Genomic DNA, 26,381 nt, shown 5'->3' with positions numbered 1-26,381 from the left:
TGGACGTGCAAGCCAAATACACCTTTGCCTTCCCAGCTTGCTTTTTGGTCATAGTGTTTTATTGCAGCAATAGAAACCCTAACTAAGACAAGTTGGTACCAGTGTAGTGGGGTATTGCTGTGACAGACCTGATAATGGGTTGGATTTAAGGAGGATTGTGGGAGGACTTTGGGCTAGCAAAGCCATTGCATGCTAAGAGCTCAGGGCTTGTTCAGTGGGAGTTTGGAAGGTAAGAATGTAGAGAGCAGTAGAATGGAGGCCTGGCTTGTGGGATTCAAAGGGAAATTTAAAGACTCTATCAGGGCTGTTTGCTCTTTTGATTTAAGAGTCTGTCATCCTGGTTAGCTAAGGCTAAAGAGTCGACTGTGATTAACAAGAGACCAGTACCATGAAAGCAAAACTTTTGCTTTGCTGGGACAATGATGCTGGTCAGCTAGAGCTAAGATGTTAGAAGTGATTAAGAAGAGACCAGCATCACTGAGGTGAAACCTTTTGAACAGTGTTTCCTCAAGATCAGCACATATAAGCTGTGTTCCAAACTGGCTGAGGTTTTATCTTGTACTGGCAGTCAAATTTGCTAGTATGAGAATCACCCAGGTGGTACTGGTTTTGAAGGCATGAAGGGATCATGTAGAGCAGCTAAGACTCTATATGACCCAGCTGGAAGGCATTTTCTTAATTAGTTATTGATTGGGGAGGAACCAACCCTGTGGATGGTGCCATCCCTGGGCTGGTGGTCCTAGGTTCTATAAGAAAGCAGACTGAGTAAGCCATGGGAAGCAAACTGGTAGGCAGCACCCTTCCATGGCCTGTGAATCAACTCCTGCTTTGTTCCTGTCCTGACTTCCTTCAATGATGGTCCTTCAATACAGAAGTATACACTAAATAAACCCTTTCCTCCCCAACTTGCTCTTTGGTCATGGTGTTTTGTCGTATGTGGAAGCCCACAGAAGCTTCCTAGTGAGACCTTACTCAAGGTCAGAGAATCTGAGCTTGCTTTACCCAGCAGGGCTGCATAATGGGATGATTTGGCCATGGGCATGGTTACCAGGTATTTTGAAGGGTTCTATACTTGCCTGTATGGTATGCTTTGATCTTGAAAGGGGGAGGTCTTTTTGCCTCGCCCCTTGGCATTGTATAAAAAGCCCTTTGGAATAAATTTCAAGGCGGCTGGGTATTGACCCAAGGCCCTCCCTAAGCTATCCCGTGTCTCTGTCTTTATCGTCTCCTTCTATCTTTCTATGTAATACTTTCTGATTCCTCTCTCCTTCCCCTAAGAACCCTTTGGTATGTCAGAGCTGGACTCTAACAGACTCCCACAGTCATAGCAATAGAAACCCTAACCAAGACAGGAAGCCATCTAGGTGGTAGATCCTGGCTAATCTTTGTATAGACAGTTTCCAAAAACCTTCAGGGGTTTGTAGGTGGGTAAGGGGGTGTCTCATTCTACATGCAGCTGCAGGAACCCAGCCTGCTGCTCACCGGGCAATTTCTAACATTTTGATTTCTGTCTCAGTCCCAGCTTTCAAATGGGATCTGCAGGTAGTGTTTTGTTGGAGACCTGTGACTTACAAGAGATCTGGTAATTTGCAAGGCAAGTGAGGAGAGAAAGGGTATTCTTTCTCAGCTCAGCATGAGAATACCCCTAACTGTATACAACCTCAGCTGCTGCTTGAGGACAGACAGACCTGCACCCAAGAGCACAGCTATCTCCTTCAGGCTGTAGAGGGATGGATGAACGAGAATGTTCTGTCAAGTAGATCAGTGTCTCTTCTGAAATACTAGTTCCCACTCGCCACAGGTTTTCACAGTAAAGAGGCAGTGAGGCATCATTGTACTGATTATGCTAAGGGATTTTCTAGTGCTGATGGTTATTAGAGTTAGTTTCCCTTTTTAACTGTTCTATGTTTAAATATTTGTAAAGAATATTGCAGAGCTATTTTACTGAAATAAAATACTAAATACATTTAAAGATTCTTATGTGCTCCCTCTGGGCTTTACCTCTAGATCTAAAGTACTAATTTGTCCTAGGTTCATGAACATATTTTTTTACTTGCATATATAGGTATGAAGCCATAGGTAAAGCAAGCATTGCCTTTGCATAGTTTAAGATGTAAATAAATGGCGACTATGGCTAATAGTGGTCTTCTTCCATACAGTCTATGAATATACAAACACACATTTTTACATAAATGAATTCATATTACATATACTTTTCTACTTATGCTTTTGACTACTGTATCTTACAATTCCTTTATATTCATGAGCTAACCTTTTTGTTGTTGTTGTTGTTAGACAGGGTCTCAGAATCAGACCAGGCTGGTCTCAAACTCACCCTGTCTCTGTATTCTGAGTGCTGGCTGGGATTAAAGGTGTGTCCAGCTTACCTCATTCATTTTTGCATCTGTATATATTCTCTGCTAGATGGGCCTTGCCTTATATCCCAATTTCTTACTGATGATCACCTAAATTCTTTATTCCCCTATAACAACCAATCTTTGTTACAAATTTTGCTGGTGACCTCTCTGTGCATTCTAAATAGAACAGCAGGGTCCTGGTGCTCCAGGAAGTGTCAGGGGCGGGCTTACTCTCCTGGCATGGGTTTTAGGCTAGACCAGTCATTGGTTCGCCACTCCCTCAATTTCTAGGCCACCTTACCCCAGCATATCCCATAGGCAGCATAGACTGTAGGTCAAAGGTTATATGGCTGGGCTGGTGTCCTAATCTCTCCACTTGAAGTCTTGCCTGGTCACAGGGGACGACCAATTCAGACTACATATCCAATATTGCTAGGAGTCTTAGCTGGGGTCATCCTTGTAGATTCCCTTGTGGCAGGTTTCTACCCGACCCTGAAATACCCCTCGCCTTCCAGTAGTCTCCTTCAGTACTCTCCCCCTCCACCACCCCCAACCTGATCACTCATGTTCTCATCCCCACCCGCCTGCAGTCCACTCATGAAATCCCTTCTATTTTCCCCCCTTGAACCTTACTTGTTACCTAGTCTCTCTGGATGTGTGGATTATAGGATAGTTATCCTTTATTTTACAGTTAATAGACACTTATGAGTGCCATGTTTATCTTTCTGCATCTGGGTTCCCTCACTCAGAATAATTTTTTTCTAGTTCCATCCATTTGCCTGCAAATCTCCCGATGTCATTTTTTTAACAGCTGAGTGATATTCCATTGGGTAAATGTACCACATTTTCTTTATCCACCAGAGACCTTGGATAGAACCAAACAGTATTGGAGAAAACAAAAATGTCAATGCAGTGGTGCCTAAGGATATTCTGCTGTACTCAGATTGTTACCTGGCCCAATTGTCATCAGAGAGGCGTCATCCAGCAACTGATGGAAACAGAGGCAGACCCACAGCCGCATATTAGGTTGAGCTTGGGGAATCCTGATGAAGAGGGGGGGAAGGATTGTAGGAGCCAGAGGGGTCAAGGACACAAGAAAATCCACAGAATCAACTAATCTGAGCTCATAGGGGCTCACAGAGACTGAACCAACAACCAGGGAGCCTGCTTGGGTCTGACCTAGGTCCTCTGCATATATAAGAAAGACAGTTGTGTAGCATGGTGCTCTTGTGGGACTCCTAATAGTGGGAGTAGGGGCTGTCTCTGACCCTTTTGCTGGCTTTCAGGACCCTACTCTTCATACTGGGTCACCTTGCCCAGCCTTAATACATGGAGAGGTATTTAGTCTTACTGCAACTTGATATGCCATGTTTTGTTGATATCCACAAAAACACACATCCTGGATAAGCAAGAACAGTTAGTGAGACGTGAAACCACAGAAGCCAAAAGGCAATGTAAGGGCCATAAGTAGAGAGGTTAACCAGGACACCAGGAGAACAAGGATTGGTGTCAATTATTGGATTCTTGGTGTCTCTTTTCTCTTTTCTTAAAGTTATTTCTGCCATGGCTAAACTTTCTCTAATTACTGCTTGCACAGAAGCAACAAGTTTCTTCTAATATGTACACAGACATCCTTGTTTCCTAAAGGAGAGGTCGTGACCTCTCAATTCTGACGGACAGTCTCTGCGAGGGGGTCTCTGTGGGCTTCCAGAGAGGAAATTCAATGTTCCAGATGGTCTAGGTTTATGTCTCCTTGAGCATTGAGTTCCTTGATGTTTTTATCCCCCACAATTAGGACTGGAGTGTCTACTGCAGCAGAGCTCATGATGCCTGACCCTACAAACAGAGAAACGAGAATGGGAACAGCTTGCCATGCACAAGGAAGCCCAGAGCTAGATTTAGGTGGGTCCTTTCCTTTCTCCACTATAGATGAACACGGTACAACACACAGGAGAACACAGAGGACTGAGGTCTCCTCCAGTGGAAACAATTCAGAAGATATGCGCTTGGTGAAGCCATTAGGGTCCTAAGATAATATGGGAGCTTGGGGTCCAGGGATAGACAGCAGTCTTTACCTATGTCTGGTTAAGAATGGTTCATGAACTGATGCACATTCAACAGACCGTTCACACACAACCTGACTCCCCAGGTTCTTCCAGTCTCCCAGTGACCTTCAGTTTCCTGCCAGGCTCTAACCTTTGTAGATATGGGAATACATTGTGCAAAACTAGTGAAAGAAAGATAGATTGTGATGCTTTTCTCTCTAGGACTATGAAGGGAACAATGTGCCTCCAGGAGGAATTGGTTTCACTACCCACTGAACACAGTGATATTCAACTGGCTCTTGGCAGTTGCGGGGGGACAGGCGCCGGCAGGGCAAATATAGTGTTGGGTAGATTGGAGCCCTATAATTTACTGGACCCACAATCCCAAGAACATGTTCCTTTGGGGCCTCCTCTCACAGTAGCCCATAGATGTAATATTTTACAGAGGTCCTCCTGGGTCTCAGTGGAAAGATTAGCTATGAACTCCCTGATTTGGATCCTTTTTAAATTTTCATGCCCAGTGTCTTGACTTATGGGGGTTATGGGCCTTTCCCACGGGGAGACAAAGAAGGCAGAATAGGACAACTGTACTTATAGGGCCCATCCTTAGTGGCTCTCATCCTTAGTGGGTCAAATGACCTGATGATGACCCATCTGTCACTGTCCTTGGTAGCCCTCTTCAACTGAGTTTGGGGAACTTATGGGGCGACACCAGCAACCTCCAGTGTTGTAGGGGTGGTAAAGACCACAGGATGAGGGCCTTTCCATGTTGACTCCAGGCTCCAGGTTAGGATTCTCTCAATACACACAAGGTCCGAGGCTGGAACTTCTGGGCAGGCTCAGACACTGGTAAGGGCATGGCCTCTCAAATCTTCTGATGAATCGCTCTCTGAGCTTGTTACTGGGACTGTGTGGATTTGGGCAGGGAGTGGTTAGTAATTTCTGCTGTATGGACATCTCTGAGCTTAGGGAAGAGAGAGAGAAGCCTCCCAAACATAATTTCAAATGGGGTAAAACCCTCTCGGTATGGGGTGCACCTGGCCCTCAGGAGGGCAAATGATAGGAAATTGGCCCAATTTCACTGGTCTCAAGGACATATTTAATTAAAGCTTCCTGGAAGGTAGTATTCACCCTCCCTATGCATCCTGAGTTCTGCAGCCTACAGTTTACTATCAACATTTAGGACCTTTGCCAGTCCATTTATATTTGTATTTGGCAGATTTGGAGAAAGCACTGTATTATCTATCCTATATTAGTCCAATTAAGTTTTATACTTAAACCACTTTTTATCATAACTTGTATTATATATTTTATCCTAAAAATATCTTTTAGACCTAAAAACTTTTCTTAGATAAACAACTTAAGCTTTTATGTCTCTCAATCTTATACACTTTACATCTCTCTTGTTTCTTTTTTGAATTTGGTAACAAAGAAGGTGGTATAACTATCTAGTCTTTAGCCCCCATCAGAAACTCAAGAAAGATAAAATATTACCTGAGTAAACAGAAAGTGTAGAGCAAACAATTACCAAAACAATAGAAAAGACAATGACACCTGGATGCCTGGACAGTCACCCAAGGCATCCATCTTTGGCCTGTAGGCCTAGAATATCAGACAGACTTTTCTTTGAAGCAGGAATTTTGAAGGACCTTGTCTTGGCAAAGTTTGACAGTCACTTTCTTTTGTGTCCTGCATGTCCAATTTGGACAGCATACTGTCAGTAGTCAAGGCAAGGGCCTTTTCTTGCCAGGTGGATAACTTTGCCACAATGAAAGCAAACTCCATATGGAGGTTCTTCAATGTCCATAATCTTTTTTTCAAGTAGATTGGTGCTGCCAGGAGCAGACATGTCTCACTGTCATGAAAAGCCTTATGGTATTAAAACATCTTAAATGCCATATTCTATAAATCTCTGAAGTGTTTTGGAGACCATCTATCTATCTAAAATACATTTTTGATATTAAAAACATGCCTAACATGGCCACAAATCTGATTTTTAGATGACTAGCTACTAACTTGTATTTCTTTTTCTTTTTTCTTTCTTTCTTTCTTTCTTTCTTTCTTTCTTTCTTTCTTTCTTTCTTTCTTTCTTTCTTCTTCTTCTTCTTCTTCTTCTTCTTCTTCTTCTTCTTCTTTTTTTTTTTTTTTTGGTTTTTTGAGACAGGGTTTCTCTATGTAGCTTTGTGCCTTTCCTGGAACTCACTCTGTAGTCCAGGCTGGCCTTGAACTCACAGAGATCCGCCTGGCTCTGCCTCCAGAGTGCTGGGATTAAAAGTGTGTGCCACCACCACCCGGCCTGTATTTCTTAATTATCCTAAATAGTTTATAATAATAACTTTCAAGGACAAGAAGTTTATACTACACTGTTAAATGAGCTACATAGGTACAATACCTTAAATGAGTAGAAACATATATACAGTATAATAAATTAACCTTAAATTTATACCAATATAGAAAAATCCATACCAATGTAAAATATTTAAGACTAGTAGTGCCTTTTTAGTTTAAAAGTAGATTCAGTAATCTACCCTTTTAGCCTATCTTATCTCCCCCCCAATTTTCTTTTCAGAAAGAGATCCCTGAATCTAACCTCCTTTGCTTAGTTTTTTCCCTGATTATGACCAGTAACAACTTGCAACCAACCCCCTAAATGATGACAAATATCCATAATCCATTGAACGACCAAAAGCCACCCACCCCACCTCTAAGGAATGTGGGTATCATGTTCTCTAGACTGCTTCCAGTTGCCTGGGGGTGACAGCATCTCTAGGGGACCCTGAGAAAATTGGGATAAGGGTCAAGTCCTGGGAGAGCTAGCTGCATTATTTTTTGTTTAGTCTTTATATGTTGAGGAAGTTTGGAGCTTATCTGAAGTCATGGCTGGAGTAGTCTGTGAGGTTGGACCATCTCAATGAACAGTCTTGAAATTTTCCTGAGCAGTTTGTAGTCTGAAGTTGATCTTTGAGTTGTGTTTGTCAGCTTAGTGGCATTACCACAGTCCACGTGGATTCGTCATTGTAGAGCCCCATTATCTTCTTAGAGACCTCAAAGTTTACTGCCAGGAATGGTCACACAGGTCACGGCAGAAAACTTTTTGAGACAGGATTTCTCTGTGAAACAGTCCTGGTTGTCCTGGAACTCATTCTGTAGACCAGGCTGGCCTCAAACTCACAGAGATCCACCTGCCTCTGCCTCCTGAGTGCTGGGATTAAAGGCGTGTGCCGGCACCACCTGACTAACATTTTAAATGTCATATGCAGCAAATCTTGGAGAGGTTAAGGGACCACAATCTATGAAATATATCTGGGGTACACAGCTTAATTCATACTTACCTGCTTAAGACTCAAGCCTGAAATGAAGAAGATAGATGAAGCCTATTTCTAGAATTAGTTAGTACTCTATATGACCATTAATATCATGACAGAAAGTTTAAATATATATACTTATATATCTTACAAATTTTGAGGTAATATTTATACCTTAAGAAAAGTTTTAAAGAATCAAAATAAAACCAAAAGATTATGAGATTAGTGGCAATAGAGGAGTTCCTTAATTTTGGTTTTTCTTCTGTCTCATACCAGGTAGCTCTTCTGACATGAGACAGAAATTTTGGATTTTCCTTTAACAAGCAACATTTATCTAATTATTCTTTATCAACAAAAACTTGGGAGTCAGATATAGAAGTAAGAACCTGATTGATCAGAGAAGTGGCGGAGAAGTCACCAGTGACCTCCTCTCTCTCTTCTTCCTTGATCCAAAAGGGCGGAGCCTCTTTCTAACCCCCCCTCCCCCAACTACTTCTGTGTCTCTCTCTCTATGTCCTGGGTTCTTCAAAACATCTATGGCTAGTTTTGGTCAGCTAGGAGCTATCTCTGCCCTCTGATTCAAGGTAAACTTTATTTTAGTTTATTTTAGTTTAGTTTTGGAAGTATCAGAATTTGTCAGAATTTGATCAAAATATCCCCCAACACACAGATAAACACTAAGGGAACCAGGAATGTTAAACACATAGGGTCATCTTTTCAAAGAGAGATAGAAATATAACCTGTGTTCCACCCAGAAGGCTGGGAGTGTATGTGGTTGACAGCCTCGTGAGCTCTGCACTCTCTGGGTGGCCGGGCCACACCAGGCTCCCCCAGACTCTTCGGCTCATCTCAGTCAATCCGTAGCACTGCCCTCCAAGACCCTTGTCAGCACTGTTTACCTTGAGCCTGCTTTCTCGGTTAATCTATAGAACAGATCTTTATGGAAGATGGCACTTGTACTTTATAAGAGTTTTGCTAGCCGGGCGGTGGTGGCGCACGCCTTTAATCCCAGCACTCGGGAGGCAGAGGCAGGCGGATCTCTGTGAGTTCGAGGCCAGCCTGGTCTCCAAAGCGAGTTCCAGGAAAGGCGCAAAGCTACACAGAGAAACCCTGTCTCGAAAAAAAGAGTTTTGCTATAATTATGTCTTAAGCTTTGTTGTACATGTGGGATTAAGTTCATTATTACCAAGAAACTGTCTTCCAAATTGTGCTGTGCTTAAATATGCCTGAAATAGGCTACCCAGTCTCAGACTCTCGAAATTTGAACCAATACCAGCTACTGAGTTGTGTTGAACTGGACTTCCTTCTTGCCTTGCTTGGATCAACACTCTGATGGCCATAGTGTTTGCAGAGACTCCCCATACTCAGTGGCCTTTGCATATTCATCCCGTTTCTGAAACAGTGAGGGTATTGTAATGAGGTGCTCTCCAGATACATTAGCCAGAAAGTCAGGGGGTCAGCACTCAAGACCTCATAAAACAGTGTGGGAGAGCTTTTGAATCCCTGTGGCAACCTAACCCAGGTCAGTTGGCCCATAAATCCTCCCTCAGGATCTGCCCATTCAAAGGCAAAAATGGGTTGCCTTATAGGTGACAATGGGAGGAAAAGAAGACATCTTTCAAGTCTAGAACTGTGTGTACTTGTTTCTCTGGTAGCAGAAGACTTGGGAGGGTGTAGGAGTTAGAAACCATGGAGTGAATGGTTCCTACCCTTTTGGTGATTTCCTTGAGATCCTGCATGGGTCAGTAGTCCCGGGTGCCAGTTTTAGGACCAGGAGCAGGGAGGTATTCTAAGGGGAATGCCAAGGGATAAGGATCACTGATTTCCACAGTCAGTTAATGTGTTTAGCAATCCTCTGCTCGACTTCTCAACTCATAGGATACTGTTTGGCCCATCCTAGGGTAGCAGTACTTAGTACCTAGATGATCACTGATGCTTAGTGGGTGGTTCATCCTGGTGGGTTATTCTCAGTCCAGACCCCAGGGTACTGCTGTTGCAAATCCTGCAGATATCCCAAAGTTTGAGCAACATTTTCAGGTGCTGGACTTGGTTGGAATAGGTATTTCTCCAACAAGGGGTAAGCCAAAAGAATATGGAGTGTGGGGGAATAGGATTCAAAGTAAGAAGGGTGGTGGCTTCCTCAAAGGAGAGAGTTGCCCTCAGATTTAGTAATAAGTCTCTCCCAATTAGGAAATAGGGGCAGATTGGCATGACTAAGAAGGAGTAGGTTATAGTACTTTGCTTGTTTGAAAGAAAATGGCCCCCAAAAGGAATGGCACTATTGTTGGAGTAAGTGTGGTCTTGTTGGAGGAAATATGTCACTGTGGGGATGGGCTTTGAGGTCTTTTTCTCAAGTTTCACTTCATATGAAGACAGTCAGTTGACTTCCTGCAGCCTCCTGGTCAAGATGCAGCCAGCACCATGTCTTCCTATATTCTGCCATGTTCTGTATCCTGATGATAATGGACTGAACCTCTGAAACTGTAAACGAGCCACCCCAGTTAAATGTTTTCTTTATAAGAGTTGCCATGTTCATGGTGTCTCTTCATAGCAATAAAAACACAACTAAGACAAGAACCTTGTCCCAAGTCTATGGTCTCGGAAGTCATTCAGGGAAAGGGGGCAGTCTGTCAGGTAGCCCCCTGAATGCCATCCATTGAGATGTCACTGGCCCAAGTGGCTCTGTCAGAACTGAATGGGCTTTTTCCATGTTGACCAGGAATTTCACAGATTTGCTTCTACCTTTAATGTTACCCTGGGATCCTGGGGGCTCAGGGCCTCTGGACCCTGTCATTTCTCATCCAAATGAAGGATAGATATCCTTATTCTCTCTTCCAGTTTGAGCATTCATTTTTCCAGTGTCCCTTTTGCTTGCAACAAGGGCTTTGGTTGTTCTCTGTCCTCTTTTTTTCCCTGGCTTTTTGGGCTTCCCCTCAAGGATCTCACTTATTGGTCTCCCTGAGTACTACCACTGCTGCCCAGGTAAATCCGTTGTTCTGCTTTTCTTCTGCAGAGTTATACACCTTCTGATCAGTCTCCAATAATCGGGACCTTTTCATACCCTCCAACCCTTCTAGTTTCTGGATTTTCTTTCTAATACCTGGAGCCGATTGCATAATAAAAGCAATATTGGGTATTTGCTGGTTTCCTAGCACACCCGGGTCTATGGAGGTAAAACCTGGTAAGCCTCAGAGGTGTTCTAGGAACCCAGTGGGAGGTTCTTGGGGCTCTGGCACTACCTCACTCACCTTAGACAGATTGGTAGGTTTTCTAGCAGCTGCCTTCAGTCCTTCTCAAAGGACCTAGCAAACATTTTTCCATAGCCTCCTTACCTTGGTCAGTGTTAGGGTTCCAATCAGACCAGGCAGAGGGGGAAATATGTTCTATCTGAGCTGCACTGTCTATCAGTAATCCCCTGCCTAGCCCAAGGGTGGCTGTCCTGCTCTGCTCGGCTCCTTGGCCATGTAAAGGCTCACTAGGAGCTGTTGATAGTCATACCATGTCAACTGGTGGGTGTAAGATCCTGGCACCTCCAGAATGTTGCAAGGTAATTCCTCCAGAGAACACATGGGTACCCTTAAGGCAGAACAGAAAGTCTGTGTTGCCAGCCAGCGGCTACATAGGGAACTTGCCTGCAACATGCAGCCCTGATCCTCACCATTCTTTGCCTTTTATGCACAAAACCCACATTCTGGTTGACACACTTTGGTTAGCAAGAACAATTAGCAAGAAGTGAAACGTCAGAAGCCAAAAACCAAGGTTAGTTAGTACGTTTTGTGACTTCTCTGGATCCTGGAACTATGGACTACGTCTTTGATGGATTAGGTCTATGTTCTCATTTTGGCAATGTGGGATGGGAGCCCACGTGCTGGCCTCAAGGTCAGAATGGTTCCTCTAACAGGGCGACAATTGTGCCAAGGTCTGGGGGCCTGTTACTGTAGAAAGCATTTGGAGGCCATGTGGTGGGTGAGTAAAGAGGAGAGAACGGGTAAGAAAAGGCAGAGGCCCCGCAGAGAGGGCTTCTGCTGTGGAGCTTCCTTGAAGACTAAGAACGTGACCCTCCTTGGTACCACAGACGCACTTGTGCTCCATTCTTGGACCATGCGGCCACTTCTGCTGTATTTAGCAGCACATGCTTCCTCTCCTAATAGCAAGATGATTAACCAGGCTACCAGGCAGATCCTAAGGAGCTGCCCAGGACAGAACCAGAGGACTCTCCTGCTCAAGAGCCTTATAGGGCCTCCTTGTTTTAGAAGCCTCTTCACCCTTCCTCATTTCTCTTCCTACTTCAGCCTGAGTCTCCTTCACCCCAAGAGTTCTTCAATGATTACAGAGCCAACAGAGGGCATTGACAACAAATCAGCTGCACAGAACTGAGGAATCCCAGTCTCTGCAATGTTGCTTACAGACACTAAGATATTAGGTCACAGGAATGTTGGAGCAGGGAGACTGGATTAGAAGACTTGAGAGTTCCTCCCACTTTTCAATAAACATCACAGTGCTAGGAAGAGTCAGATTGGAGAGGGTTCAGTGATGGTGAGCAGTTCTGAGCCCCCACAGTCTCCTGTAGCAAAGTCCATTTTCTGTAGGGAGTTTCTCTTCAGTTGAGCTTTCTGTCCATCAGGTCCTCTGGAGAGAAGAGGTTGGAGACATGGCACAAGGGCTGTGTCCAATATGACATCCTCAGAACCTCCTGAAGGTACCACCCCTCTCTCTGCCAGGTGGAGAGTAAGTTTATGTGACATGTAAGACTTCCATAGGTTATAGTGGGAGATCTATTGATCACCTGAAACTAAAGTGCATCCCCTTCCAGCACACACACACACACACACACACACACACACACACACACACACACCCACCATGTTCTTATCTGTTTATGCCGTAAGATCTTAATAAATATACTGACAGTCATAATGATTGTAGTCACGTCAAGAAACAAGCAAACTCTTAACTAAAACTAGGATTCATGGACTCTAAACAGCTGTCATGTCTCAGACACCTCCTAGTGAGATTGTTAATTGGTAGCCAATGACCTTTCAGTGTGAACTAGCTCCTCGGAGTTCTTGGAACTGAACAAACTGCTTTCCCAGAGTGCACAGGGGTGGCTCTGGACAGCTGTTTGCCCAACTGTTTGATGTCACGTCTCTATTTAGTTCATGGGCATATCTGAGAAGAGAAAAACAAAACAGTGGCAAACTTCAAATGTAAATATGATCTGGCAATGAAAATGGCCTGTTGGTTTAACTACTGAGACTGTGCCATGGCACCAAGCGGTAGGCAGAAAAGGGAGGCTGGGCTGAGACTTAGGGTCTGCATCTGTCAATCAAGGCTGTAGAGGTCTGGTGAGGTTGGTGTGTACATCCTTCCTGTGCAGCCTTGCTCTTTTGGAGAGCCGTGCTTGGGCTGACCACAGGGAGGGAAGCCAGGAAAGGGGAACAGAGTAGCCCAGTGGAGGGATAATATGTCCTCAGAGAGGGAAACAAAGATCACCCAAGGTGCGACATGGTGTGGTGATGAGCCTGGAGTGTATTTGGAGAGCAGCCTCCTGATGATAGTCTGCATCTGAACTGATACGGCCATTTTACTTCTAGGCTGTTTATCTCAGTTTGCACCCCTCTGTAATGGGAGGAGGCCACTGATGCTAAGAACCCTTGTGGACTTGAGACTAAAACTTCCCAGGAGACACTGGCTTTGTCCACAAAATGGGACTTCTGAACATTTTCTAAATGTCTTCTGTGAAATTTGTACAAATTTTTCCACTTCCCAAATTTTGTCCATATTCCTTTGAAATGAGCTTACCGTGCCTTGGCCTATTTATACCCCCATAGAAGCTTGGGGAGTTTGCAAAAATGTCACAGTTCTCTTCATAGGAGCCGTGCTAGTTAGTTCCAGACAACTTGACACAAACGAGTGTCACCTGGGAAGAGGACAGTTGTCAGATGGGGAATTGCCTTCATCAGATTGGCCTGTGAGCATGTCTCTGGGACATTTTCTTTTTGATTATTGATTGATGTGGTCGGGCAAAACTCACTGGGCAGCGGTCCTGGATTGATAAGAAAGCGGCCTGAGCAAGCCATGGGGAGCCAGCCAGACAGCAGCATTTCTCCATGGCCTCTGCTGCAGTTCCTGCCTCCAGGTTCCTGCCTTGAGCTGTTGCCCTGGCTTCCTTTGATTGTAAAATGTGAGCTGAAGAACTCCTTTCTTTCCAAATTGCTTCTGGTAACTGTTTTATGACAGCGGGAGAGTGTAAACTAGGACAGGAGCAGAGGAAATGGAACAAACTGAAATATTGAACCAAGCTTTTAAACTCAACACGGAGCTCTTCTCTATCGCTACCATCAGTAACGAAGCTGAATAGATATGGCATCTCCTCAGTAAGGAGGGAGCCTTCTGTGTCAGGAACCTAGGTAAAAATATAATCTGCTCTGAGCCTGACAGGTGTGTGCTGTGACTGTGAAGATGAATTTCCGGAAAGTAAAACACACAGAATTGGTACCTCTTAGGCAGTGAGGGCAAGTGCTCTGTGGATGAGTTTGAGACTAGCCTAGACTACAGTGTGAGACCTTGTCTCAAAAAACAAGCGAACAAAAAATGAAAATCTTGGGACCAAATGTAACTTCCCTCCACCACATGTGTATCAGACTATCTCTTCCCTCTAACACATGTGTATCAGACTATCTCTTCCCTCTAACACATGTGTATCAGACTATCTCTTCCCTCTAACACATGTGTATCAGACTATCTCTTCCCTCTAACACATGTGTATCAGACTTTATCTTCCCTCTAACACATGTGTATCAGACTATCTCTTCCCTCTAACACATGTGTATCAGACAATATCTTCCCTCTAACACACGTGTACCAGATATAACTTCTCTCCAGGACATGTGCACCAGAATATAACTTCCCTCCACCACACCTACACTAGATATAACTCCCTGTCATGCCTCTGCCACAAGTACTAGAAGTGTGCACCAAAGCTCAGGAGACCTCCCAAAGCACACTTTGAGGAGCAGGAATTGTTGGCTGTCCTAAAATGTTTCTTCATTTACCTTCTCATGAACGCCACAATGAATACTGTCTACAGCCTGCACACACGTTAACTTGGGGGATGTTTATTATTCAAATGCAACAGATGGGTCCCTTCCAGAATGGAGAGTCCATTACATTCCTAAGGACTCCCTTGCCAGGAGCAATTTCTTGTACAGATTATAAAGATGATGTTGAGGATAATAATAGCAACCTCAGCATCTTTTGAGTAGTCTCTGTGTGTCAGTAACTTGGCAAGAATGTTCGGTGTGTTATGTTACATGTTTGGATGCTGACAGGAGCTCAGTACAGGAGGCGCTGTTTTATTATCCGTATTTCACTTGAGAAAGCAGGATCAGAGACGCTAACATTCTGAGGGGCACACACAGCAGTCTCACAATATCAGCTGCATGGGTTTTGAGACCATTTTGACAGAGCCTCTCTAAGCACGCTACCTGTGGCAGAGCGCTCTCTAGACTAAATCACAGCAAAGACAAAATGAAAAACAAATGTAAACTCCATGTTTACGGTACTATATTTAAAAAAAATCAAAGTAGGTGCATTTGGGATGCAGAGATAAAAGCTGGCCTCACCAGCCACAAGGCCACAGTGACTTTAGGAGAAAGGTGATTTTAAGATGTCTGATGACCTCAGGGTGGAGGGCCACGGGGACATTTGTGGCCCCGGCACACTGCCAACCGGAGGCTAACCAGGGAAGGTGTGTGCCCAGGTTCAGTCCTTTTTCTGCTCTTGGAGCTGTCTAGCCAACCAAGCCACTCCTTCCCCAAACCTCGAGTAAGTCTCTGTCTGTTGACTTCTCGTGACTCTGTGCCTCCCTCGGAACCTCATTCTGCCCGTGGGAACAGCTCAGAGTCTGTCTAATTTACCATCTACAGATCACTAGACATATGTCTCTGTTTCTTTGTTCCAAGTCTGCGGCTGCCTGCTGCTGACCAAATAATACAAGGGCGTGTGTGGGTGAGGCCTGTGTGAGTGCATGTTTGGAGAAGGGAGGACACAGAACAGCCTGGAAGCCCAGGGCTGGCTTTATGCTGTGGTACTGGATGGAGCATGTGTTGCTCCATCTTTACTAAGTGCTGACTGAACTGCTTGCTTTTGAGGTGGTTTGGCCTTCGTGATCTCTACTGGAGCCTCCAGCTACCCCGATGATCATCTCTGAGTTAGTGCAGAAGAGAAGGTGTGTGCCCTTAAGTTCAGCCCAGTCTGTGGAAGCCTCAGAGGGTAGTCATGCAGGTGAGCTATTATCCCAGGGAGCACCCCACCACATCTCCCTAGGGCCCAGCAGATATACTCTCAGCATTAACGCAAAGATGAAGAGGCCCAACAAAGCAGCTTGTTAAGAATCTGCAGGAAACACATCACTGCATGCCAGAGGCATCAGCCCGTGATGCTGACACTCAGAGAGGGTCCCGGAGCCTCGGGTTGGGAGTACATCTAGGAGAAAGGGACTGCTGTCATCATTGCTCCTGATTAGCCGGATCACCTTGCAAGGTTCTTCAAGATCTTGCCCTTTGATGGTCCAAGTCCTTGTCCAGTTTGGTCAAGATCCCCTCACCTAGCCAGCTTTGGCAGAAGTAACAGAAGAGAGAGAGAGAGAGAGAGAGAGAGAGAGAGAGAGAGAGACTCAACTCCCCAAAGCAACTGGGGATGGGAGGGCTGATGGTGAGCATTGGTCCAGGGTATCAGGACCTGAGCTTCTAGCTCTAAGTTCTGCTGTTGACTTTGAGGCCTTGGAAAACCACTCTAATTTCCTAAACATCTTTCCCTCATATTTTCTCTCTCTCTCTCTCTCTCTCTCTCTCTCTCTCTCTCTCTCTCTGTGTGTGTGTGTGTACATATATACATATATGGAGAGAGAGAGTGAGTCATAGCTGTGTTACTACTACAAACTTGATCCTGTTTTCCCCCATTTGAGTTTATTGCGGATCCTTCCCATCCCAGGAACTCTGTCACCACAAGAAGCAATACTCTGACCCCCATTTCAGCTGCCTGTGTCACTGGGAGGGAGACAGGTCATAAACCAAGATATAAATCCATGGCCAAAAGGTCATAGTTGGTGAGAGCCACAGGGGGAACCCGAGCAGGACAACAGATGGCGTGGTTGGTTGGTGTGGTTGGAACGGAACTCCAGGACAGACAAAGGACAGTGAGTCTGGGCGGAAGAGTATCCAGGCCAGCTGGAGAGCAAGCCCACAGCCCAGAGCTCCCAACAAGCCAGTCAAGGACATTGGGACACAGTCACGGGGAAGATGAACCTGAAGGGCTGGGCTGATGGGCAGAAAAAATGGAATCCATTGGAAGTGTGAGCCTTAGTCTGGTTCTCAGAATTAAACTTCAGGATAGCCTGTGGGTAACAGGAGAATAAAATCTCTGTCCTGTCTTCCCCTGTCTGGTGGGGCGAGGAGCAGATGGGCAGAGCGGGTCCCCTGGAGACCTTGTCAGGTTGGTGACAGAGGAAGAAGAACAGACAGGAACTCATGTTCTCACATTCACAGAGTAGGAGGAGAGCCCTGTGTCCTCCCTCTTTTCCTTCCTGTGGAGGTAAGATGGAGAGAGAACCCATGCCAATGCCTGGGATTTGTCTTACAACTTCCAAACTATGAGAAACTACCACCATGTTATCCCCACCCCAAAGTCGTTCTCTCAACACAATATTAGGAAGTCAAGTCGTTACTCACAATCTGCCCCCCTCCCCCACGTGCTGGTGTGGCTTAGGCAGTGAGGGCTGACGTCAGTGAACAGGTCCTTTCCAGGAGGGGATGTCCAGTGGCAGTGCGGGGGTGGGGGTGGGGGATACCAGAACTGATATTTTGATTGATAAGAAAGGAAGACAAGCGGGGCTGGCGAGGTGACTCCAAAGCAAAGGGCAGACGCAAGCAGTCAGCCACACGCAGCCATGTTCCGGACCTGGGACCAGCAGGGACCTAAGCTTCTCTTTCACCTGAACTTGTGCCAAGTGGGAGCTCTGGCACCGACTGTCCCATCTCTCTCCGAGATCACCTTCCCTGGAGGCCCAGAAAGGAGGGACATTCCCAGACAATGGGGCACAGGGTGGAGAGGTGATGGTGGATCGTTGGTCACCCGGAAAATTCTTCAGCAGACATGGCCCAGACTTCTGAGGGAATTCCTCTTCCAGAGTATGTCCACGTAGAACACGCTGCTCCTAACACTCCCTGACTCCAAACCTCCCCAGGGCAGCCTGACCCTCCTGCTTCTTCGTGTGTGTGTGTGTGTGTGTGTGTGTGTGTGTGTGTGTGTGTGTGTGTGTGTTTCTTGCTTGAATAAGGCAAGCACATGCCTACTACTCCTGGTTCCTCTGCCTGGGATGGGCTCCCTCAGATGCATGCGCCCCCTCTTCCTTTATCCAACAGCGCTACAGCTCTGCCCCATCAGAGTGTCCCTGGTACTTCTAGACCCCCCTTAAAATGCCGATTGTCCTTCCTCTAGAATGTAAGCATGGAAGGGCAGGAAGTCACTCTGCTTGGTCGTCTCCATGCTTAGTCCTGCTCCTAGCACACAGCTGCAGGCGTTGTAAAAATATTTTCCAGAACGATGCTTTGGTTTGTGTGCAGAGGCCTACTTGCTGAGATGCCCACAGCTCTGGCATAGGCTTGGTGTGTACACCACAGGCCTCTTCTGCATTGGTGCTACCTCCCGGTTGTGCCGGAAGTGTGTGCCTGAACACATGCCTATGGATGCATTTGCCTGTGTTCAGAATAACAATAAAAGTGCTACTTTATTTGATTCCTGAGAATACAAAAGCATCCATGTCTGCAGGGATCTTTCCAGCCAGCAAATAGAGAAAAAGGAGACTGCAGCCTTGCAGGGGGATCCTAGTGCTCAGGGCGGCAACTGGCTGCCTCCTGTAGTCACAGCCTGCCCAGCACAGAGGGAACATGCTACCAGGATGCACTGGCCTCCGCAATGCTGGTGGTGGGTCTGCACCAGGAGCGTCACCAGAGTGGGTGGTAACAGGAGCCATATAACCCAAGGCCCTTGGATCTCATGCCTCCCACACAGCCCCTGGGCCCCTGGCTGAGAACGTGGGGTTGGAGATTTGTTTGCTGACATGTTTGGAGTTCGTGTTTACGTGCGGTAATTAAAGGTCATGGAGAGTCCTAGGAGCCTCTGCATTCTCTTACACAGCCTTCTCTTTTCCCCCCAGGAGAAACGGCCTCTGCATTTTGGAATTCCTAAAGTCACAAGGAGTGCCAGCTCCTCGATGTCACCATAGCAGCTTATGTTAAGATGGTTCTTTTGGCTTGACTTATATTTATACACACCTGCTAATCCCAAATTCACTGAGCACATATATTTTGAATCTTAATGTATGCTATAACATGCTTGATTCCCAAAAACATCAGATTCTGCCTTGCTTTTTCCAAGGGGATGGTGTGTTTCTCTGGTTAGCTTCTACTGGGGTAATCCCAAGGGAACCCCTTGCAATCATCAGGGCTCCAAAGACTAGGGTCACACAGCCCCTGAACAGAGTTTTTTTTTTTTTTTTTTTTGGTTTTTCGAGACAGGGTTTCTCTGTGTAGCTTTGCGCCTTTCTTGGAGCTCACTTGGTAGCCCAGGCTGACCTCGAATTCACAGAGATCCGCCTGGCTCTGCCTCCCGAGTGCTGGGATTAAAGGCGTGCGCCACCAACGCCCAGCAAGAGTATTTTTAAATGTTAAGAAAAAAAAAAGTGTTCAAAGCTGAAGTTATTAAACTGACTATCAATTTAAACCATACTCTGGCTAACCAAGAGGCAAGCTACTGAAATTCATAGTGCATGGTAAGTAGATGGTCCTGAGTGATCAATCAAAGAAAGAGGAACCAAGTAACACATCAGAGACCCTTGTGCCTGCAAGTGTGTACCTTGAAGGGTCAAAGTTGGCTAGATTTGCCACATCATATTGTCTAAACCACAGCAGGCAGGGATTCTGACCACTGAGCAAGAGGCCTGTCCGGTGTAGCAGGACACTCTTCTCCTTCAGTGACTGATTCCTGCTAGCTGTCCTGTGAACTTGATTTTGTGGAATCTTTTTCTCAGATGGTACGTGCCTAGTCACCGTGTTTCCATCTGTGGCTGACCGGACAGCTCCAAGTTCAAGTCACGCTCATTCTGTTAGAAAGAACTTCATTTGGATTTAAAAATGAGTTAGAAAATGCAGCTTCTAGAGAGACATAGACTGGATACCTCCAAGGTCACACAGTTTGAAAACTTTAACATGTCTAAAACTTCTGAAAAGACATTGACTTCAGTGGCTTGCCTTTTGATTTACCAGCCTTTCTTCTTTGGTTATGTTCGTCACCTTTCCATAATGGATGTGTTTAACGGTAACATGACTATTTTCAGTCAAATGGCTGCATATGTATAAAAGTTGCATCACAGTAATTGTAAATGGTACAATATATCAAATCAAATGATGCTGGCAACATCACACCTACCACACATTTGTGTGTGTGTGTGTGTGTGTGTGTGTGTGTGTGTGTGTGTGTGCATGCACCTGCCCAGGGTTTGGAAAAGGAGGAAGCTGGACTACAGCTTCCATAAACTCAAATGCGACCACAACGTTGAAGTGACTCATATTTTTAACTACAAGGATTAGTTTTGTAGGGAAAGCAGTAAGGAAAGTCTGTAACTGGTCTTTTTTAAAAAAAATCTCCAAAGAAACTGAGCCTTTGACACAGACTTGTAATCCAAGGAGGCTGAGGCAGGAGAACTGAAAGCTCAAAACTAACCTGGACTACACAGAAAATTCAAGGCTAGCTTTGGCAATTTAATAGGACCTGTATCAAAATAAAAAGTAAAAACAGGCTGGACAGATGCCTCAGCAGGTAAGAGCACACACTATTTCTTCCAAAGGCTAGTTTGGTTACCAGCCCCCATGTCAGGCATCACTCAACTGCCTATAATGCCATCTCCAAGGCCATGCAATGCCTCTGACCTCTATGGGCACCTGCGCTCACTTGCACACACACACACACACACACACACACACACACACACACACACACGGTAAGATAAATTTATCTAAAAAGTAAAACCAGGGCTGGATAGAGCTGGTACAGTGCTTGCCTAGTGTGTCCAAGGCCTCAGGTCCAATACCCAGTACCACAACTAAACAATACAACACCCCAAACGGCAAAGGTCAAGTGTGCAGCTGACGTCTTCCCTGAGGCCAGAGCAGTGTGGCCAACATTCTCAGGTTCCACAATGTCCTCCAGGCCCGTTTATTACCGCCCTGCTTTCTCGAGTTGCACATTCACATACCTACTTAGTGAGGAAGCAGTTCAACATGGAAGGGCTAAAGGTCAAGAGTGGACGCAGCCATGGTGAATCCCTAACATTCTTAGCAACCCATCCCTTTGCTCACGCCTACATTGAAGAGCAAGCTCTATGTGCTGAGCTACAGATGCACAGCTTCAGTCCTGCACGCAGCCTAGTGGAGACCAACGCAGTCAAGGCAGGGAGCCTCTTCGAACAGATGTCCAGACCACCAATAGAAGCTGGGGAGACGGGACAAGTCACCTGGACATTCAGTTCCTTGAAGTGCCGTAGCAAACTGCCTCAGAGTGGGTTAACCACACAGAAATGTATTATTTCAGAGTTCTGGAAAATAAAAGCTAAAATGGGGGTGTTAACAAGGCCAGGCTCCCTTCCTTTCTTCCTTCTGGCTTCTGAGATCTGCTGGCCATCTGTGGTGTCCCCTGGCTTTTCCAGGTTTCTACATGGTGTTCACTCCAAGTCTCTCTTCTTGAAAGAACAGAAACCACACTAGGTTAAGGCCCACCCTATGCCAGCACGACTTCATCTTAACCAATTACACCTTTAACAAGATGATTTCCAAATACGATTATAATCTTAGTTCCTGGGAGCTAAGACTGGAACCTATATATCTGGGGGGACACAATGCTCCGTGGTCTAGTTTGTAAAACTAAAGGTTTGGGAGATTCATCTCTTGACTTGTTTTTGTTCTGCTTCCATTTTCAAAGTCTCTCACTTTGCTGAGTATGGTGGCTCATAACTGTATTCCCAGCACTCGGAAAGCTGGGGTGGGAGCGTCAAGAGTTTAAAGCCACCCTGGTCTAGGTAGTGAGATGCTGTAAATAAATACATCATTGACTTGCTAATATATATATTTTAAAACTGCTCCTACAGGACTGGGAGGGTTTTAAGCACCGCTGAAATACTTTGAATGGCTTAGTAAACAAATTAACCTGTAACATAAACACAGAGCGTAATACAAGTATGTGATTCACAAAGGCAGGTAGAGTCAACTTAAACGTAATGATTGATAGTGTACTCTCCAAAGTGGGATCTGAACTTTAAATTTCAGATGAATGATGATTTGATTCTCCTTGGCTTGTGTCAGTCAGCTACTGTGAGCCTCATTAGTCACAGCTCCAGACACCTACCCTCAAGGCTCTTTGTGCCTTGGAGGCGGGGCATGGCCCTCCCTCTGAAGCCACTTACAATGCAATGTGCTGGTTCTTTCCTCTACCTGCTGAGCCTCCCCACACTGCCTTCACCCCAGCTTGGTTGTCCCACTCCTGACGCAGACCAGCACCCTCCCATCCCCTTGCCTCTCTCCTCTGTGCCCTGCTTGCTCTGTCTTAGAGGGTGGCCATGCTGCTGTATAGCCAAAGGTGGCTGCCATTTACAGCACTGAGCTCCAGTCAGGCCCTACGCCTGTGTGCTCTTGTCCCATGACTCAGGAGGGCTCTAGCCAGAATGGCTTTCTGACTGCTGCAAGTGTTCTGTCATTGTGGTGGCTGCCATGCTCTATTTTCCACGTGAGACAGAGAGAGATGAGAACAGAAACATTCCCTGAGCATCCTTATGGGGCAGGTACAACTCTCCTCCTAAGGCTGAAATCCAAAGCACAAAGCTGGCGGACTTAACCAAGTTGGCATCTCTGCAGAGCCAGGCCACCCCCATGGCGGTTTGAATGGGAATGGCTCCCTCAGGCTCATTAATTTCAATGGTTGGTCTCCAATTGTTAGAACTGTTTGGGAAGGATTAGGAGGTACGGCCTTGTTAGAGGAGGTGTGTCACTGGGGAGTGAGCTTTAAGGTTTCCAGAGCCCACACCATTCCCAATTAGCTCTCTGCCTCCGGGTTGTGCCTCAAGATGTAAGCTCTGAGCTACTGCTCCAGCATTATGCCTACCTTCCTGTTGTCATACTTCCTGCTCCAGAGGTCATGGCCCTCTGAAACTGTAAGCCCCAGATTAAATGATCTCTTTCATAAATTGCCTTGGTCATGGTGTTCTATCACAGCAGTAGAGAAGTAACCAGACAGATAGGCAATCCGACCCCTGTGATGAGACCTTTGACCACTGGGGTTCTGCCTTGGCTCTTTTGACCTGCTGCAACCAATTACCACAGGATGGGAAACTTGTAAACAAATTTATTTCTCATACTTTTGAGGGCTGGGCTGTCCGCCATCAAGCTGCCAGCAGATTCAGTGGCTGCTTGAGGCCCATTCCTGATTAATAGACGGCCATCTTTTTTATGTAATGTCACAAGGCAAAGACCCTCTCAGGCCTCTCCTGTTTGAGCACTGATCCTACGTGTGAAGACCTTAACTTCCCATCTCCAAATCATCTCAAAGTGAACTGGATTTCAAGCTATCAGTTTGGGGAATACATAACTCTCAGACCATAACAATATATCTCTGAGTTTAAGAGCCTAATAAACCCTTAAGCTAGGATGGTAGCTAGAGAGAGTTAAAAGCCAGGTGGCCTGACAGACAGACCCAGAAAAAGGCCTGTTCCCCTCACTCTCTCTTCATGAGACACCCCAGATGGCTCTGGGCTCTGACTGTTGAAAGTTTGATGCTACCTTCAAAGGTTGCCCTGCACATGCCCATTGCTTGTGAAGCACCAGATGAACTGTTACAGAGATGTGGCAGGAACTCTGAGAAGCACAAGAGGGACACAATTAGCATTTTAGGTAGATAATTCTCACAGATGATAGATAGGAATAGACAGGAAGCTTGGATTCAGAGATACTGGCTGGGAAGCCACATTGGTAATCCAGGTGAGACACCCTGACTGGTCTAAATAAAAACTGTGACATAGAAGGAGGAGGAGGGATGAAGGAAGGAAGAAGGAAAGAGGTGATGTGAGAAAGTCCTAGCACTAGGTAGCACCTAGGTTTTTGCCAAATCTGCCAGTAACAGTGACCATATGAATATGGCAAGTGGAGGGGATTTGCACAGGCAGGGTGAGTTTGGAGAGAAGTAACTTTGTAAAGTCCCAAGCCAGCGCATGTATCAGAGCCGATTAGAACATTGTCAAAGATAGATTGCTGCCTGGGCCTGGTGGTACATTCATCTTAGCACTCAAAGAGGCTGAGGCAAGGGTTCAAGGCCAGCCTGAGCTACGAAGGGAAACCTGTCTCAACAAATCAAAACAAAACAAACAAACAAACAAAAAACACCCAAACACTGCTGAACTTGAGACCACAGTTGAAAGCCACAATCATAGGGAATACAGAATAGTACATGTAGGTTTGGGTATGACTTCTAGGAAGTATTTAGATAGGGGTTGGTTTTGAAGATGGAGGAAAGCATTGTAGGTGGGTTAAATAGAGTGGGCAGTGCACTAATAAAAAGACAATGACCCGGCCTTTTGAAAGACAGATCTTGGTGGAGATGAGATGTTGGGTTATAGCCATGTCTCCATGCAGTACTCTCTGGCTTTGAGACTGTGTTTTGGCTCTGGGAGAGACACTGTCTTAGAGTAGGTTTATCTAGATGAGAGAGGAGTGGAGGTAAACATAGCATTTATATAGCACAGAGCTGGCAAGATGGTCCAGTGATTAAAGGTGCACGTTAACCCAGCCTGGTCCCCTGACCTTGACCCTCAGGAATCCGATAGTAGAAGGAGAAAACTGACTCCTTCAAGTCATCATGGCACACAGGTGTGCTTATATACAGACCCACATATACAAACAAGTGCAATGTTTCAAAATACAAAAAAGGGCAGGCCTGAGGCTATAGCTCAGTGGAGGGGCACACTTGCCTGTCACGCACACCTGAGGCTGTAGCTCAGTGGAGGGGCACACTTGCCTGTCACGCACACCTGAGGCTGTAGCTCAGTGGAGGGGCACACTTGCCTGTCTCGCACACCTGAGGCTGTAGCTCAGTGGTGGGGTATACTTGCTTGTCATGCACAGAGCACTTGACTAGATCCCAGATTGTCAAAAGAAAAATTAAAAAAAAAAAATCCCTTCTAGGTTTGCCTACCTCTGTGGTGGCTAGTCACATGGTAGAGTCCAGGTGAAGGGACTGTTATAGCAACCTGTGCCTCACCTATATCAGGACCAAGCCAGGGGTACCGTCTACCCCGCATCTCTTGGCCAGTGGCAAAGGCATTCCCCAATCCCCAAACAGCTCTCTCTACAGATGAGCCAGTAGCTGAAGTTGCTATAAGTGCTTATGGGACAGGGTACAAGGATTATGATTCCCTAGAGTGGCTACTTTGTGGCCTTCATGATTGTGACATTCCTCAATGACAGAAGCCTGGAAGAGGCCTTCCCATCTGCACAGTTCATTCAGTAGCCTTTCTGAGGAGCCTGGAGGTTTTTGAGTATTCCAATATTGTCCAGCTGATGGAGGTCTGTGCCACTTTCCAGTGTGACTGAGAGATCAAGGTGACCCCAGTGTTTGAACATATAGACCAGGACCTATGGACATATCTGGACAAAGCACCCCACCACTTGAGATCACTAAGGATCTGATGTGCATTTCTTTCACATGAATTGCATCATTTACTGAGACCTGAACCCAAAGAATGTTCTAGTGAAAAGTAGTGGGACAGTCGAGTTCACTGAATTTGGCCTAATCAGAATCTACAGCTGCCAGACGGCCCTTACACATGTGGTTCACATGCTGTTACCATGCCATTGAAGTTCTGTGTAGGCTGTACCTTTGCTTCTTTTGTGGAAACTCTGAAGCTGACCATTAGGCAGTCTTTGGTCTGATTAGACTGCATCCAGAGGATGACTGGCCTCCAAATGTCCTTTTACTTTCCCCCAGATAGCTTCACTTGTCAGTGCAGTCAGTGGTGGGAAGATTGTCTTAAGGTTTCTATTGCTGTGAAGAGAGACCATGACCACAGCAACTCTTATAAAGGAAAACATTTAATTGGGGTGGCTTACAGTTTCACAAGTTTAGTCCATTGTCATCATGGTGGGACATGGTAGCATGCAGGCAGCCATAGTGTTGGAGAAGGAGCAGGCAACAGGAAGGAGTCTGAGTGTAACACTGAACTTCTTTGCTTGAGCAAAGAAGACTCAAAGCCCACCCCCACAGTGACACACTTCCTCCAACAAGGCCACACCCACTCCAACAATGCCACACCTCCTAATAGTGCCAGTTCCTATGAGCTAATGGGGCCAGTTACATTCAAACTCCCACAAGGACTCTGAAGCACAGCTGCTGTGGAAAATGCTGACTTTTAACCCACGTGGGCGATCTTTGCCTCGACACCGAGATGCAGGTATTGGCTTTGGATGGGTGGAATCTCTTAGATGGATTGGATATGATCAAAGATCCAAAGAGACTCTGTGCAAGTAAAGCAGGACTTGCCAATAATACTGTCTGATAAGGATCCTGATCTGGGC

General features: G+C 45.8%; 1 pseudogene; it reads left to right on the top strand.

Moving 5' to 3' along the window:
* The first annotated feature begins 21,047 nt into the window (after positions 1-21,047).
* Positions 21,048-25,798, top strand: LOC114702608 (annotated as a pseudogene).
* Positions 25,799-26,381: the final 583 nt, after the last annotated feature.

The sequence above is a fragment of the Peromyscus leucopus genome, chromosome 4 (genome assembly GCF_004664715.2).
Source record: "Peromyscus leucopus breed LL Stock chromosome 4, UCI_PerLeu_2.1, whole genome shotgun sequence".
NCBI lineage: Eukaryota > Metazoa > Chordata > Mammalia > Rodentia > Cricetidae > Peromyscus > Peromyscus leucopus.
Note: the sequence above shows the minus strand (reverse complement) of the source record. Positions and strands in the feature narration are given on the sequence as shown.